The sequence below is a fragment of the Gracilinanus agilis genome, chromosome 1 (assembly GCF_016433145.1).
Source record: "Gracilinanus agilis isolate LMUSP501 chromosome 1, AgileGrace, whole genome shotgun sequence".
Classification (NCBI taxonomy): Eukaryota; Metazoa; Chordata; class Mammalia; order Didelphimorphia; family Didelphidae; genus Gracilinanus; species Gracilinanus agilis.
Window position 1 is genome coordinate 36,753,615 of NC_058130.1, and position 16,560 is coordinate 36,770,174.

Consider the following 16,560-nt stretch of genomic DNA (forward strand, 5'->3'; position numbering starts at 1 on the left):
GATAAAAGCAAAGAAAGAGAGGTAGGAGGATAGAAAATATCATCAAAAGGAACCTTAAAGTTCATTATCTTGGATAAAGGGGGTATAGCTCAATAAGATGTAGAGATCTAAGGTCTGATCATGTTGGTATGTAGTTAAAAGATGGTGATAAAATCTATTGCATTTGAGAAAGTTGAGAAATGGTGTAGCGAAAATTTCAAAAGGGTCATAAATACTGAAATCCTCAAGGATGATGGCAGAGTAATGGAGGCCAAGACTGGGAACCAGGGTGAAGTCACAGGGAAAATTAGTAACTGAAAGGGCAGCAGCAGCAAGGGTAGAGAGATGTTGTTTTGAGGCTGTGTCACATTAATGAAAGAAAACTTAAAGAGGGGGTCCAGCTAGAGCTAGATGGTTCAGAGCCAGGTTTGAGAGCCAGGTCAACAGACAGGAGAACCTGGGTTCAAATCTGGCCTCAGATACTTTCTAAGTAACCCTGGACAAGTCACTGAAGTTTAATACTTAATATTAATTCTAAGAAGGAAAGTAAGGGTTTTAAAAAAAAAGTTAGTGATAGAGAGTTAGTAGAAGGATCATCTGGAAAGGGAGAATAAGGAGTATCTCAATACTTCTTCCTGCATGAATATGAGCAGCAAAGGAGGAAGCCGCTTTCAGAGAGCATTTCACTAATGTAGTATTCAATGGGGAAAGCCTAGTTCCATTGAAAGTGGGGACATGAAAGAATTTGTGGAGAAAATATTTGCACATATAAAGTAGGGAGTTAAGACTGCGAGAAGGCAGGATTACAAAAGAGCTTGGTAAAATTAGCTAAAGAAGATGAAGAACAGGCCCAATGTATGTATGTAGAAGAGTCCAACTTAACTCAATAGAGATAAAAAAAAATGCTGGGTGTGGTAGGGTAATGTCTGTGTTTGGGGAAGTAAAGCTAAGTAACAGGGATCAGAGAAAGTAGAGGATGGGGGTTAGACTACAATGTACTGGTGACACTAACAGATGGGAGGGAGGGTAAAGATGGTTCACTACGTAGAAATGGGTTGACATGGGAATTTGAACAATTAGCAAAGATCCTAAGTTTCATAAAATGTAGTCCTGTTCAGGACTTCTTACTAGTACACCCTAAAACATTTACTCCATAAGCATAGGGCTGGCATGTAATTAGGGATTAAAACCCATAAAAACATGAAATTTTTAGAGTGCAGGACAACTAACTCATTCATGCCACTGTCAGTCTTGGAATTAGCAATGCAAAGTTAACTTTTTGGGTAGAGCCATTTCAATACTTTCTTCGCTCATTGAACCCACTTGACAACTGTGGAACAGAATCTACATTATAGTATTTACAACATGTGAAATGTGAATGAGACTCAGCACTTACCCTGAACTTTTAAAGTGGCTTACAGCCATAAAAAGGTCGGGGATCACTGCTGGGTGGCATGCATAGTGCGGCAGGACAGCAACACACAGCTAGATACTGCAGATGAAAAGAGAAGAAATGGATCAATGAAGCTGTTGGTCCAATGATAAGAATTCAAACAGGAAGGACTTGCTAATTTAAATGTTTGAATGCTTCTTACTCATATACCATTTCTTACCTTCTATAGAAATCCTATAATCTAGTGGAAAAGAAGCTTTTGATGACATGTATGGTAGCATAAAATCGAATAAAAGGTTCCCACAATCAAAATAGGTGCACCTACCTATCAGCTTGCAAAAATAGATTTGTCAAATTATATTTTTTCTTATTAAATACATTTTTCCTAGTAGAATGAAAGCAAACATATCTGATTTTTACTAAAGCAGCATCGTAAGAGCCCACATAATTTTTGAAATTTTCTTTTTTTAAATAAAAACATTTTTAATTCTCTCCCTCCTCCCTCCCTCTCTCTCTATTTATCAATCTCTCATCCCCCATCCTTTTTAAAAGTAAAAAAAAAATTTGGACCTTTGGAACAAATATGTAGAACCAAGAAAAATAAATTCCCATAATGGCCATATCTCAAAACATGTCTATATTCTGAATTGGTCACCTTTCTATGGGGAAAAGGGTAACATGCTCTATCTCATCCAGCCTCTGAAATCCTATTTGATCACTGCACTGATTAATTGCTCAGTTATTTTTTTCCCAGTCAATTAAATCTGAGTTTCTAGTAGCAGGAATATTGAAAATAAACAAACAAAGCCCTCCCTCCCTAGGATTTTCTTCTACTAGTTAAGACTCTCAATTTGTTCTGGCTCCAGTGAGTAGCTATATTACTCAAGTGTCCCAAACAGCAAAAAGGCAGGAGTACATTATGGTGGTTTCCCTCTGGGTTACTGGCAAGCATGCACGTGCATATGTGCTGAGGTGCTGCGGCTAACCTAGTTCAGTTACATTATTAGTAGGGTATTTACTAAATCCATTTCCAAGTAAGTTAAAGCTGCTGACAGGTCAACTACTTCTCAAGCACTTTCAGAAAGTTTTGTGAATTGGTTTCTCTCACATGCTTTTCTGCATGCTCCGCTTTTCGCCATTGATTCCTTAGCTGATAATACAACTCAACCTTCAAGATTACAGAAGAGTCTCTAGGACGTGGGAGAATGGAAGGATATAATGAATAGAAAGCATTGACTGTAAGCTTCTCATTCTATGTGTGTTTGGGGGGAAGGGTAGTTCTGGTCTTCTCTTTCAACAAGAAAAGCAGAAGCAAACCCATGAATGCAAATATGAATTTTCAAACGTAATCAGACAAAAAAAAAAAGTTGAAACCAAAAGAAGATGTGTATGAAGAGTCAAGTTTTATGATTTGAATAGCCACTTAAATCCAGAAAACAAGTACTGATGTGGCTTCCCTGTCTACTCAGAACCCAAATTCTGGTCAAACTTAGGGCCACATTATAGTGCCCCCTATTGATAAAAGAGAGGGTTGGTCTCTTGTATTTTGGGGGTATTTTCTTGCTATGACTTTTCTCTGTTTGCAAACAATCTGCACATTTGGTTATGGTTTAAGAATATTTATACTTTAATAGGATTTAACACTCATAAGAGTGCGTCTCATTCCTCTTTTACAAAGAGGCTTATAGCCTGGTGAGGGTATAGTAAAAATAAAATAAAATAAATGCTTTTTCTAGATAAGTCCCATTGGCAAAGGCTGTAATCTTTCCAACTTAATTGGTGAACTCATTAATGAACAACTGCTACTACAGAAGAAGGACTATTGTCAAGGACTTATCAGAGCAATGAGATAACGAAGTTAATTACATTGTTTTCAATGGATTTACATTTGCTTCCTTTTTGGTCCTACATTTTCTAAACAATTGTTCTGACATTTTATGCACTTTTACTCTAAAACAAAAAAAAATCAATTGTACACTGTTGAACAAAGACACAATAATCATAGGGATGAAATAAGTACCATGTAATGGGAAAACTTTCTTCTTCTTTATTATCTACTTGTAAAATGTTATAAGCCTGTACACTAGTTAATTTATGAGCCATGTTGATAATCTGCTCACACTTGATCAGAGGTTTAAGCAAACATGGTTTCCAAGGATGTAGGAGGATAATTTGTAGGTCCAACTTCCCTCCTAAGGGGACACTAACTAATTTGACACAATAACATGACATTGATTGTAGGGACACTAATGACCACACTCGAAGATGCTTCTGTCATCCTGTCCTTTCAGTAAAAAACAAGTTTTCTTTTATTGCCTTAGAGTATGTGGGGTATTCTACTAATTATTCCAACATAGACATTAATGAGAAACCCCGTGTTTATTTTGAAAATACTCACCATCATTTGTCTGATATGGTAAATGATAAAACTGTTTCCTGAATAGAAAATTTGGCATTTTAATATAACAAAGAGCCACTATAGAAAAGGTAAGGAATTGGACATTGACAAAATGTGGCCAAATCACAACCATCCATAACCATAAATATGACCAATAAAAGCATGTCCGATATATTCAGAATTCAGGACACTAATACATATGTATGATAATATTTTTAAATGTTACCTATTTGTAGTCTATTCAATTCATTTTTTTTAAAAAAAAACCCTTACCTTCCATCTTGGAGTCAATACTGTGTATTGGCTCCAAGGCAGAAGAGTGGTAAGGGTAGGTGATGGGGATCAAGTGACTTTCCCAGGGTCACACAGCTGGGAAGTGTCTGAGGCCATATTTGAACCTAGGACCTCCCGTCTCTAGGCCTGGCTCTCAATCCACTGAGCTACCCAGCTGCCTCCTAGTCTATTCAATTCAGCAACATAGTCAAAGAACTAAAAAACATCTAGGAACAATTCTCTGGGAGTGACCAGACTGACTGAATTGATAATGAATTTTTCTACCTTACATTATGGTTGGATCTTGAAAGAGGAAAAAATTGCCTCAGTGTAATGTTCCTGTACAATAAGTCAATAAAAACTTTTTTGTTTCCCAAAATCTTTTGTAAAATAATACTGAAAACATTCTTTAAATTAAAATCTGACAAATCTTCATAACAAAAAACTCCGACAGGGGTCTAATTACTCAAATATACAAGGAGTTAAATCAATGTATAAAAAATCAAGCCATTCCCCAATTGATAAATGGGCAAGAGACATGAATAGGCAATTTTCAGGTAAAGAAATCAAAAATATCAATAAGCACATGAGAAAGTGTTCTAAATCTCTAATAATTAGAGAAATGCAAATCAAAACAACTCTGAGGTATCACCTCACACCTAGCAGATTGGCTAAAATGAAAGAAGGGGAGAGTAATGAATGTTGGAGGGGATGTGGCAAAATTGGGACATTAATGCATTGCTGGTGGAGTTGTGAACTGATCCAACCATTCTGGATGGCAATTTGTAACTATGCTCAAAGGGCTATAAAAGAATGCCTGCCCTTTGATCCAGCCATTGTTGGGTCTGTACCCCAAAGAGATCATAGATAAACAGACTTGTATGAAAATATTTATAGCTGCGCTTTTTGTGGTGGTAAAAAAACTGGAAAAGGAGGGTATGTCCTTCAATTGGGAAATGGCTGAACAAATTGTGGTATATGCTGGTGATGGAATACTACTGTGCTAAAAGGAATAATAAACTGGAGGAATTCCATGTGAACTGGAAAGACCTCCAGGAATTGATGCAGAGCGAAAGGAGCAGAGCCAGAAGAACATTGTACACAGAGACTGATATACTATGGTAAGCATAGTATATGTAATGGACTTCTGTACCAGCAGCAATGCAATGACCCAGGACAATTCTGAGGGATTTATGGTAAAGACACTACTCACATTCAGAGGAAGAACTGCAGGACAGGAAACACAGAAGAAAAACAACTGCTTGAACGCATGGGTTGGGGTGGACATGATTGGGGATGTAGACTCGAAACTACCACACCAATGCAACTATCAACAATTTGGAAATAGGTCTTGATCAAGGACACATGATAAAACCAGTGGAAAATTGCCTTGGCATGGGTGGGGGAGGTGCGGGGGGTTGAAGGGGAAAGCAGGAGCATGAATCATGTAACCATGTTAAAAATGAATATTAATAAATGTTAAAAATAAAATAAAATAAAATCTGAGGCACCTTCATACTGTTTACAGGATCTTGTTTCCAGTCCACTAAGCCCTGTAATCAAGTTCTTCTACTTTAAATAAAATCTCTATTTTGGTAAGATAACGTTTATCCTTCACTTTATGATGATTATAATCCTAAAAAATTCACAAAATCATAATTTCTAAAGAATATCTTCAAAAAAGGTGAGTTCTACTAGAAGTCATGAAGAATGGGAAAAAAATACTGTGGTTATTCGAAGTGATGTATTACTTTCAATTATATAAGACTGAAGGCATTTCAACAAATGAGCCTCCTGCCATCAGAGATAAAGATTTCCATTTTTACCATCCACTCACATCTGATCTCTGAAGACATCAGAATAAATCACAGTCCCTCCTTTCTTCTCTGTCCATACTCTCTTGCCTGACAATCAGTTCTTGTAGGTTCAATGATCATCTCTATGCAGACAATTCCCACGCATGCAAGCACACACGCACTCACAACCTGCCTTCATTTCTCTCCTGAGTTCCAATAACACCTTACCAACTGCCTCCTGGACATCTCCACGTGAATGTCCCCAAACAGAATTCATTATCTCCTTAATTGCTCTCTTAAGTACTTTTCCCTCCCCTCCCTTCAGGAACTCACCCCTCTTATTAATTTCCTCATTTCAGCAATGTTAAATGATAGATCACTGGACTTAGAGTAAAAAGATTTGAGTTCAAGATTACCACCAACTATCTGAGAGACCTTAGACAAGTCACTTAACCCCTCTAGACCTCACCTTCCTTATGTGTGAAATGAAAGGACTGAGTTGCCCTAAGGGCAATTCCAGCTCTAAATCTATGATGCTATGATGCTTCTAGTGCCCTGTGTTCACAATCCCAGAGTCATCCTTGGCTTATTCCCTTGACCACATCCCTCATAATCATATCAGTTAATTCTATCTTCATGGTATCCCATCAGTTTACTTCTCTATACTCCCACAGCTACCTCTCTAGGTCCGTATCACCTCTCACAGGAACTCCATCAGCAGTGTACTAATTAACCTCTCGGATCCACTATCTCCTCTTCCCAAACCTTTTAGCTTTTTGACTTGCTACTTTTCCCCCTTTCTTTAGTACACTTACAGGTACAGGTACACACACACACACACACACACACACACACACACACACACACACACATATTGAACTAATGCCTTCTTCCTTTTCTGATCTCCTTCACATGATTGTATGTGTACTATGTGTGTACATTTTCCCATCCCTTTCTCCAGTTGAATGTAAGAGCCTTGAAGGCTAACATTGTCTTTTTTGACTTTGTGTGAGAATTTAAGATCAATGTGTACCCCTCTTTCTTTTTCAAAAGGAAAGTTCTATTTTTAAATTGAAAATCTATTTTGGTCTCACCCCCAACCCTTTGACTGGATTAAAAACAAAGTCTGAGGCTTATCTGGAAAGGGGGGACACATGCAAACTCTGGGAGGACACCAGAAGCCTTGGAGTTTCAGGAAGATGTTTGCCTCTTATCCCACATGACTCCTGACATCAGCAAGACTGATCTCTGACCCAAACTGCAGTCAAGTCTGTCCAATCAGGGATACCCAGAAAAAGCGATGTCACGGGGGGATGAGTTATGAGTCAAGGAAGCTCTGTCAATCTTTCTGGCTATGCAGCAGGAATGATGGTGAGCAGCAAGCTCAGGTTAGCTAGGGAAGAAGGTGTGCCATTGGTCATGTGACTATGTACTTTTTCTTTTTCCAATCTGCTTTTCACTATTTAATAAATAATTATAAATTAATACATGGTTTCCAAAGAATTTTAATATTAACTTCTTTTTACTTACGTGTGTATATTTTCCCATCCCTTCCCCCAGTAAAATGTAAGATCCCTGAAGGCTAGCACAGTTTCCTTTTTGACTTTGTATGCCTAGCACCTACCATAGGTGCACAGTAGCCTCTTAATAAATACTATATGAATTAAAACAGATTTATGGTAGCTCATTTCAGAGATACACATTTCATTACATTTAAAATTGGTTTAGCATTATTCCTAGGTTAATTCATTCTGAGATATATCTTTAATTTTAGAATGCAAAAATGTCTAAATGACATGCAACATGTGGTAAAATAGATTCATATGCCAAAACAATTTTTGTTTACTTAAGCAAGTTCCTTCAGAAATTACTTCCTCAGAAATTGTTATAAACTATCATGATGTCTCCAAGTACACTGGGAGTAAAGTTATCAATCCCTCTTTCTAATGATTCCTGCTTATCAAAGGATATGATAATTATTCTACAATGCTTTTGTCCTTTCCTGAAAACAAATCATGAATGTAGGGGAAGGGACCTTCCCAGTGTCTTTCTAACTCAGAAGCAATTGTTTTCTCCATCTGTGGAAGAGTCTTAAGAAAATTAATGTAAAAAATAATAGCGGGATAGTGAATTTTCAGGTGTCTTACATGCGAATTCCATCAAAATGTTGAGAATGCAATTAATAATAATGAATAAGAGGATAGCTCACATTTATGTAAAATGCTTTGTGACTTATGAAATTTTTAAGGACACTTTTAAAATTCAGCTCATAACATTTAAATATAAACAATTTAATCTAGTTCTCTCAAGAAGGGCAAGGAGCCTAAGAAAATATCAGAGAGGCAGTGAATATCATTGAAATATCATAGCTGTTTTGAACAAATAAGCTTACTACCATTTTAACAAGAACATATTTGAAGGCTTTCTTAAGAGGAAAAAAATGCAACCAATATTAAAGCTATAGATATTTTTTTGGGTCCCTGAAATTGTGGCTACCTCAAGGAATTCTAAAAAGCACTATAGCTGAACTTTGGGCTAAACATATCCCTTTCCTGAGAGATTGGGAGAAATCATGTGCCATTTCTTTTTAAATCAATAATTCAATGAGAGTACATTTTTTAATTCTACTCCAATAGCCTTAATTGTTGACTATAGGAGTTCCATTAGGGCAGGTTGCTGTTTATGAGCTTTCTTGAGTATATCAGAAATACTCAGTTAAGGATTTTTGCTGTCAAGGATGCCCATCTTAATGAAAGATCTTAATAAAAGAATATGGTTTTTAAAAAATTTTCACTTTGATTCGGAAGAGTTTTTGGAGTTTCATCTTTTTCTTCGTAGTAAGATTGATACAACAAATGCCTTCAACTACCACCAACCATTCCTACCACCTTCCTCTACCTGCTACACTAAAGTAAAGGGTTTTCAAACATACTGCTTCAAACAAAAATCTTCTACCAGTTATAGTACAATAATCAATGAGTCCATAAGATGACTTAAGACATAAGTGAATAAAGCTAGCAACATTTTTTGCATTTTTATAACACATTTAACAGGACTCTTAACTGTAACTGAAGAGTCCATTTAACTTAATTGAAAAATTATTTTTAATGAGATTTGCAAATAAGTTGAATTTAAATAGTTTAAATATTCAAAGAAATAATGTAATTTTAGTTACAAGTCTGATCATTTGGGGATTGCAACTTTAGTGGGGTTTTCAATGGAGTAAAAAATTGTCTACTTAAAATAAGACTTTTAGCATTTTATCTTTTCTCTTTCAAACATCACTGTCTCGTTGTCTCTATGCTTTAATTAACATAGAAGTAACACAGGCATTCACTCTTTGAAAAATCAAATGGAATCCTGCTGCTTGGCATCATATAAACAAAACATACAGTCCCACAGGATGTAAGGTAAATATTTGGCTACTCACTTGATGTCCAAGGGGAGGGAAAGGCTCTCACCTATTGGGACTAGAAATAACGGCATACATCTTTCCTCACTCATTCTCCCTGCAGAGTCAAGTCAACCAAGATTGTTTACCTCAAACAGTTTATCCAGATATATCATGACAGTAAAACAATCAAATGATCAACGAACATTAATTAAATGCTTGAAGTACCAGGCACTATGTTAGATGCTCAGGATACAAAGAAGAAAGTAAGATAGTCCCCGGTGTCAAGGAGCTCATATTCTATTGCAAAGGCAATACATTTCCAGATAAGTAAATATAGGATAAAAATAAATGCCAAGATAATGGTGGTAGGTACTAGTAGGGCAAAAACAACTGAAATAATTAAGTAAAAACTTCTTGAGAAGGAAGCACTTGTTCAGAGCCTAAAGGAAGTGAGAAGTGAAGAGGACAAGCATTCCAAGAATGAGAGACAGCCTTTAAAGAGGTACAGAGATAAGAGATGGGATATCTTGTTTAAAGAACAGCCATTTTAATAATAGGTCAATTTATTTGGGAGTTAGATATGTGTATAGGCAGATCGTTTGGAAGAGGGGGTAGTAAGGTAAAACTAATTGAGAAACACAATCAGGATTCACATTTTATTGGCTTTAAATATCAAACTCAGGATCTGTATTTGATACTAGGGGAAAAGGGAGAACCACTAGAAATTCTTGAAAAATAAGAGTTAACATCATCAGATCTATCCTTTAGAAACTTTAATTCAGCATCTCTGAGACAGACAATAAGGAACTCTGAACCCAGTTTGGTAAATTTGATAAAATTTGGTAAAATACTGTCTCCAGTATTAAAACATCTCATCACATGGTATCTTTCAGATTATTTGAAGGGCTTTTTGGATCTCTTTGTCTTTTCTGGCTTCTCAAGTTCCCATCCCTATGAGTCCCCAAGTCTAGGATAAGCAGAGACAATGGACAACATCCTGTGACCAATGTCTCTCCAAACATCTAAAAAGGGTAAAAGAAAGCAAAATGTGAGAGAGAATAGATAGGTTAGGGGAAAATACTGAAATGCTGGTGTAAAGGAAATAATATCTTTCAAAAACAGAAGTTCAATCTCAAGATTTTTATGTCTGTAGCCAGGAGCAGAGATTTTGTTACTCTTTCCCAGTTGTTAACATTTGGTCCTAGTCTCTAAAGGACCATGGCAAGTTAATAATGAGTAGCAAAGAAATTTTAAGAAAGTTCAGAAAACATCTTCCTGACTTTCAAATCCTTGGCTCTCTGAATTCTTCATTCCTTTTAGCCTTTATGACCATGAATACTAGCCATATGTTATCCACATTACTGCCTCTTAAGTTCTTTGAAATTTGGAATCATAGTACCGTATATACTTGGGATAAAATTCTACTGGATTAGTGTCAAATTAAGCTGGCCACATAGACAGAGCCTCAACACTAGACTACTTTGAAGAAAAAACTAACTTTAAATTTTGAGTTTAAATTTCAGCTACTTCTCTCCCACAGCTTTTAGTACAATGGGTAGAGGGTTAGAAGACCTGAATTCAAATGTGCCTCCAGACACAACATCTGTGTGCCTCTGGGCTAGTTATTTAACCTCTGTTTTGTCCCAGTTTCCTAAACTCTAAAATAGGGATAACAGAAGCACACACTTAGCAGAGTTGCTGTGAGGATCAAATAAGATCATATTTACAGAAAGTACTTAGCAATGACCCAGGACAATTCTGAGGGACTTATGAGAAAGAACACTATCCACATCCAGAGAAAAAACTGCAGGAGTAGAAACCCAGAAGAAAAACATTTGCTTGATCACATGGTTCGATGGGGATATGACTGGGGATGTAGACTCTAAACAATCACTCTGTTGAAAATATTAATAATATGGAAATAGGTCTTGATCAATGATACATGTAAAAACCCAGTGGAATTGCTCGTTGGCTATGGAGGGGGAAGGGAGGTGAGGGAAAGAACATGAATCATGTAACCATGGGAAAATAGTCTTAATCAATCAATCAATTAATTAATTAATTAGAGGAATGAACGACTTTAAAAGCTTAAAAAAAAGTTGTTTAGCACAATGCCTGGACACACAATAAGCACTACAGAAATGATTGTTCTCTTCTCTTCTCTTTCCATGCAGTCACTACTTTTGGTAATGAGTTTTTATTCTACTCTTTTCCCAGATCAACCTTCCTTTCCAGCAAAGCTGTTTTCCTCACTGTCTTTCAGATGTGCTATACTCAATGGAATTCTTATACTTTCGTTTGTTTTGTATCCCTCAAACTGCTACCTTCTCCCCTCTACCTAGGAGATTCTCTATACATTCTTTAAAGCCCATCTCAAATTCCGTTTTGGAACAGTTCTAGTCCCTACTAAGAGTTCTCCCTTGCTGATGAACTTCTCCAGGATTTACTGTTCCTTTTACTCTACTCATTCTTACTTGATATAGCTGTATTATTGAAATGTTTCATGTAAAACCGGTTATGTTTCATTCCCAAACAGAATATATACTGCTTGAGGGCAAGCAGTAATAATCAAACATTTTTTTTAAATGTACCATGATTCCTGACCAGGAAGTTCCATTAATACCTGATGAATGAAAACGAACCAAAGGTGTCTGAAGGTAAATCCAATGAACATAGGTAAAATATATAAAATATGAAGTGGAATCCTAGATAATGCCTTATATACTAGCAACTGTACACAACGTCTATCTGAGAGAGAGATTATGAATGCTGGAGCAGAGACAGAGTTTGGGATGAATGCTGTAGTCCAAAACCATAATCTGATGACTTGCTGAAGGATCCAAATTCTATTCTGTCTAGATCAAAGATATGTAACATTTTTACGTGTGTCATGAGCCTCCCTTTGGATGTATTAGTGAAGCCTTTGGATTTCTTCTCAGAATAAAATTTTCAAAGCTGAAATAAAGTATGTAGAATTACAAGGGAAACCAATTATGTTGGTGTAGATATGAAAAATATTTTTAAAACTATGTCACTGACTCCTGGTTAAGAACTCCTGTTCTAGATAAGACCGGATGGGTCTACATGACTTAGTGAAAAGATATATCATCAACTATTTCTAGGTAAAAATTATGATTGTAAAGTATGCTAATTAGCAAGTATCAAATTAGGTAAAATTCAATTTTGTATGTATAATTCCATGAGGGGATATTATGACTTTCATCTTTCTAAATCTATGATCTTTTGTCTTTTCTCAAATGGAACAAACCACCACCTTTTGATATAGGCCTCTTTCATCAATGTAAGCAACATTAACAAGAAAAAAAAACCTCATCAGTACTGAAGGACATAATTTCCCTGCACAGTTGGAGCTATTATGTACCACCTGTCATCATCTTGAGGTAAAAGAGAAAACCCTGCTGCCCAGAGAACATAAAGAATTCACCACCTCTCCACCCCACCTATCCCCATCCAAACAGCCAAAAGAAAATACCATGGAAGACACAACCAGCATATTGACGGTACCTTTTGGCCCATAGTCAGGCCACAGAAGAACTTGGCAAGCTGTACTGCTTGATTTACAAAGAAGTTATTGGTTTGGGCTCAAATGTGAAAAGTTTGGGTATGAGAAACACTGTTAAATGGGATTGGGGCAAATCATTCCATTTCTTCACCCATGAAGAAGTAAATTGCCATGCCTTTAGTCTAATGGGTTTCCTTCTTCATTTCAATAAGCATATGGTGACTAAAGCCAAAATGAAATAATACTCAAGCCAGTATCGTATGGTTATTAGAAGTTAATATTAACTCTTCCATGAAGTCTTCCCAGATTCTCCAACTCAAAGTGAAAGGAAACCCTCTTGTTTCAATAGAGAGAAAGAATCAGTTCATTCTTTCTCACTAAAGATGCTTGCCCAAATTCACAGAGAAAATAGCATGAATAAAAAGGAGGCAGCATCGTCTCCAAGACCAGAGAAAGTTATTGTTTTTATTATCTTTCATCTCCTTGGCAATAAAGGACATGATTGTTGTAAAGACAGTCAAGTTACTTTAAATATCAGCAAACACCAGAGAAGATGGGAAAATATGTTACAAAACATTTGTATCCTGTCCCCTGTAGTTAGAATGGTGGTTGTCTTTAAACCACTGCCTGCCCTAAGCAAAACTGTAAATCAATCAGTCAGTAAACATACTTAAGCACCTACTATATGCAGCACTATGAGAAAGACAGATAACAATAAATAATAATAATAATAATAATACAGGTAAAACATTTATATGGGGAGTTAGGTGGTGAAGTGGATAGATTGCTGGGGTCTGGGGTCAGAAAGATTCATCTTTATGAGTTCAAATCCAGTCTCCTAACAGTATGATGTCCTGGGCAAGTCACTTAATCCTGTTCACATCAAGTTCCTCACCTGATAAATGACCTGGAGAAAGAAATGACAAACCACTCCAGTATCTTTGCCAAGAAAACCCCAAATGGGGTCACAAAGAGTCAGACACAATTAAAAAAGCACTTTCAAGGTTGGCAAAGCACTCTACATGTTATCTCATTTGATCCTCTCTCAACAACTCTATGATGTAGGTGCTGTTATTATCTTCATTTTACATATGAAAAAAGTTGAAGGTTGAAAGACATTTCACTGACTCAAGAGGCTATAAAGTGTCTGAGGCAAGATGACAAACTCATCTTCCCAACTCAAAGTCAAACATGATCCATCATACCATCTAGCTCATGCTGAGAGAAAGTTCATTTTCAGGCATTCCAGTCCCTAGCCTGCCCTAATCCTATCCCTCCCTTCACTTCATAGGTTCCAACTATCTGATGGTGTTTTTTTCTATTTTAGTTATGAATGTTTTCTTAATGGCATTTGTTAGTTTTTAACAGGACTATCATTTCTCGTTCCTTCCCTCATCATAAATATGGTGAAGCACAACAAATTTCCATATTGATCATCTATAAAAAATATATGCCTCTTTCCATACCTCTAGACTACCAAGTCTCTGAGAATATGGAATACTTCCCAAATTTGCACAACAACTCATCAAGGGGTGGGGCAATGATTACATCTATCTCTAGGAACACATCATGAAATGTTCCCCCAGAGATAAACCTAGAGATGGATGAGACCTCACAGGCTACTGAGTCACCTTTGCCCAGGGGCCATATTAACCTAATCTTTACTTCTGTACAGGTGCTGCTGCCAAACCATGTATTGCCCAGGACCTTCATACTTACTCCCTGACAAAAACAGCTCTTAAAAAATAATTCGGATCTGTCTTCCCAATTCCCAAAACAGATAAAAGTTTGCCACTGAGAACAGTTCAAAATTAGGTCTCCCAGAGGAGTTTTCAATTTCATAAGGACTGACTCCTTAAACAAATGGAAGCCCTTAGGTTGGAACTGTAGACTGACAAGTTTCTACCATCAAAACAAACAAATAAATATACATATATATTTACACATATACATATATACACACTCATATTTTATATATGTTATATATGTTATATATTATATATGTAGTTGCATATATATATAGTGCATTCTGAAAGAAGGGAGGGGGGTGCCTTCCTAGTCCCCCTGAAATAGCATTACATTTACGGTGACCTACTTATGGGGACTTACTCAACCTCCCCAAAGAGCCCACCCTGCTTGTTTTCCAACATGCCCTGAAATGTCTGCCAGTTTTCACCCCTTCTTATACCACTTCATTGGCACTGTAAAGTGAAAAGGAAAAAACTTGATATTAAAATGCTTTTTAAGTCACAGTCTTCTATATTGGACTCTAATTTGTGAGGAGCTCCCATTAACCACATTTTGTCCAGGTGTTTCACAAAAGGGGACACATCTTCTTTAGATTGTATACCCGTATTACGTCACTGTGTATACTCTGCACCACACCTTAAGAATTATATATTCTTTATTCCTATGCCATAGCAACCAAAAAGGGGAAATATTTGCCTTATCCTGCTATAGAAATTCTATACTCTCAAAGCACTAACATGGTTACAATGGAAACATTCCATTGGAATTGGAACATGATTTTTGCATAGGTTGACATTGGCCCCTACCAAAGAAGAAAAGGGAAACTAACCTAATATGCACACGTAAGGAATTCTGCACCCTCCGAAATGTGAAACAAATGTTACTTCCCAGGGAGTTAGAGAAATGAGCACTGACTGGACTGAGCGATAGTCTGAATAATATAACAACAATGATGTTGGCTACACTTCCATAGTATGATAAGGTTTATAAATCACCTTACATCCATTATTGTTAGACTCTCACAACAACCACATGGAATAGGTTATCTTATTACTTCCATTTTACAGATAAGGAAATAGAGAATCAACAAAAATTACCCAAGATAAATGATTTATACAGGATTTGAATCCAGATCTTACCGGTTTTAAGTTCAGCTTTCTAAAGTAAGCTTTCAGTGATATAAGCAAAGAATTTCCCTGTGCAAAATTACATGGTCTGTGAGCAGGAAACACTAAACGACCTTTACGTATATAATATGTAATATCAATATAAAATCCTCACAAATTTTACTCAAAATAAAGTATATTCCCTGGTCCTCTGCCTGATGTGGAGATAGGCATAGAAAAGGTGAGCTCCAGTTTGGATGCCCACCTCTCAATGAAGCAAGTGTATTTAAAGGACTATCTTCACTAGAAAGGCGAATACGTGGTATGGCTGTACTTTGGTTTACACTATCCTTTAAAGTAAGTTATGTTTCCATGTACCATATGAGGGTGATTTGATGTGGTAATTACCTGTTACTCTTGACAAGTAAGGTAATTAATGTAGCAAAATACCACTGTAATGTGTGTAAATTTAGACCACCATAATTAAAGCACCCGTCTGTTCAACAAACTGTTCAATTTTTTTTCCCCAAATATCAGCGGTGTACATTTTTCACATCAGAAAACTTATGGAACAAGTCTGCCTTCATTGAAGACCATCTCTAGGTACTATGTCTTCTTGGGTAGGATTTTTCATTAAGGCAGTATAATCAATGAAAAAATAATGGATTTCTATATACATGCAAAGTATAGATTCTCTTGTAAGAGTGATGTTGTTCTTAATTTTCTAAAGCCTCTGAGCAGCTTGGAATTGATGAATTGAAGTAATCTTTGAAAGAGAGATAGCCAAAGAGTGACAGCACCTACGGGGACCCTGGGAAGCCTTAATGTGTATGTTATGACAATAACAGCATCACTTGTTGGTATTTTCGAATTCAGGAGGAGTCAAGGCTCAAGTAGACACATGGATCTAATGAATTATGGGATTTTCATGTCCTGTAAATACAAGGTA

At 36.5% G+C, this 16,560-nt stretch overlaps 1 long non-coding RNA gene across 1 annotated transcript in view; it reads right to left on the reverse strand.

Annotated features, from left to right (window-relative positions):
* Positions 1 to 1,416: 1,416 nt before the first annotated feature.
* The window catches only part of LOC123235487, a 262,757-nt gene continuing 247,613 nt past the window's right edge, over positions 1,417 to 16,560 (reverse strand). Inside the window, exon 3 of the long non-coding RNA XR_006505387.1 lies at positions 1,417 to 1,471. This is a non-coding gene — a long non-coding RNA (uncharacterized LOC123235487). The remainder of the gene's footprint in view (positions 1,472 to 16,560) is intronic.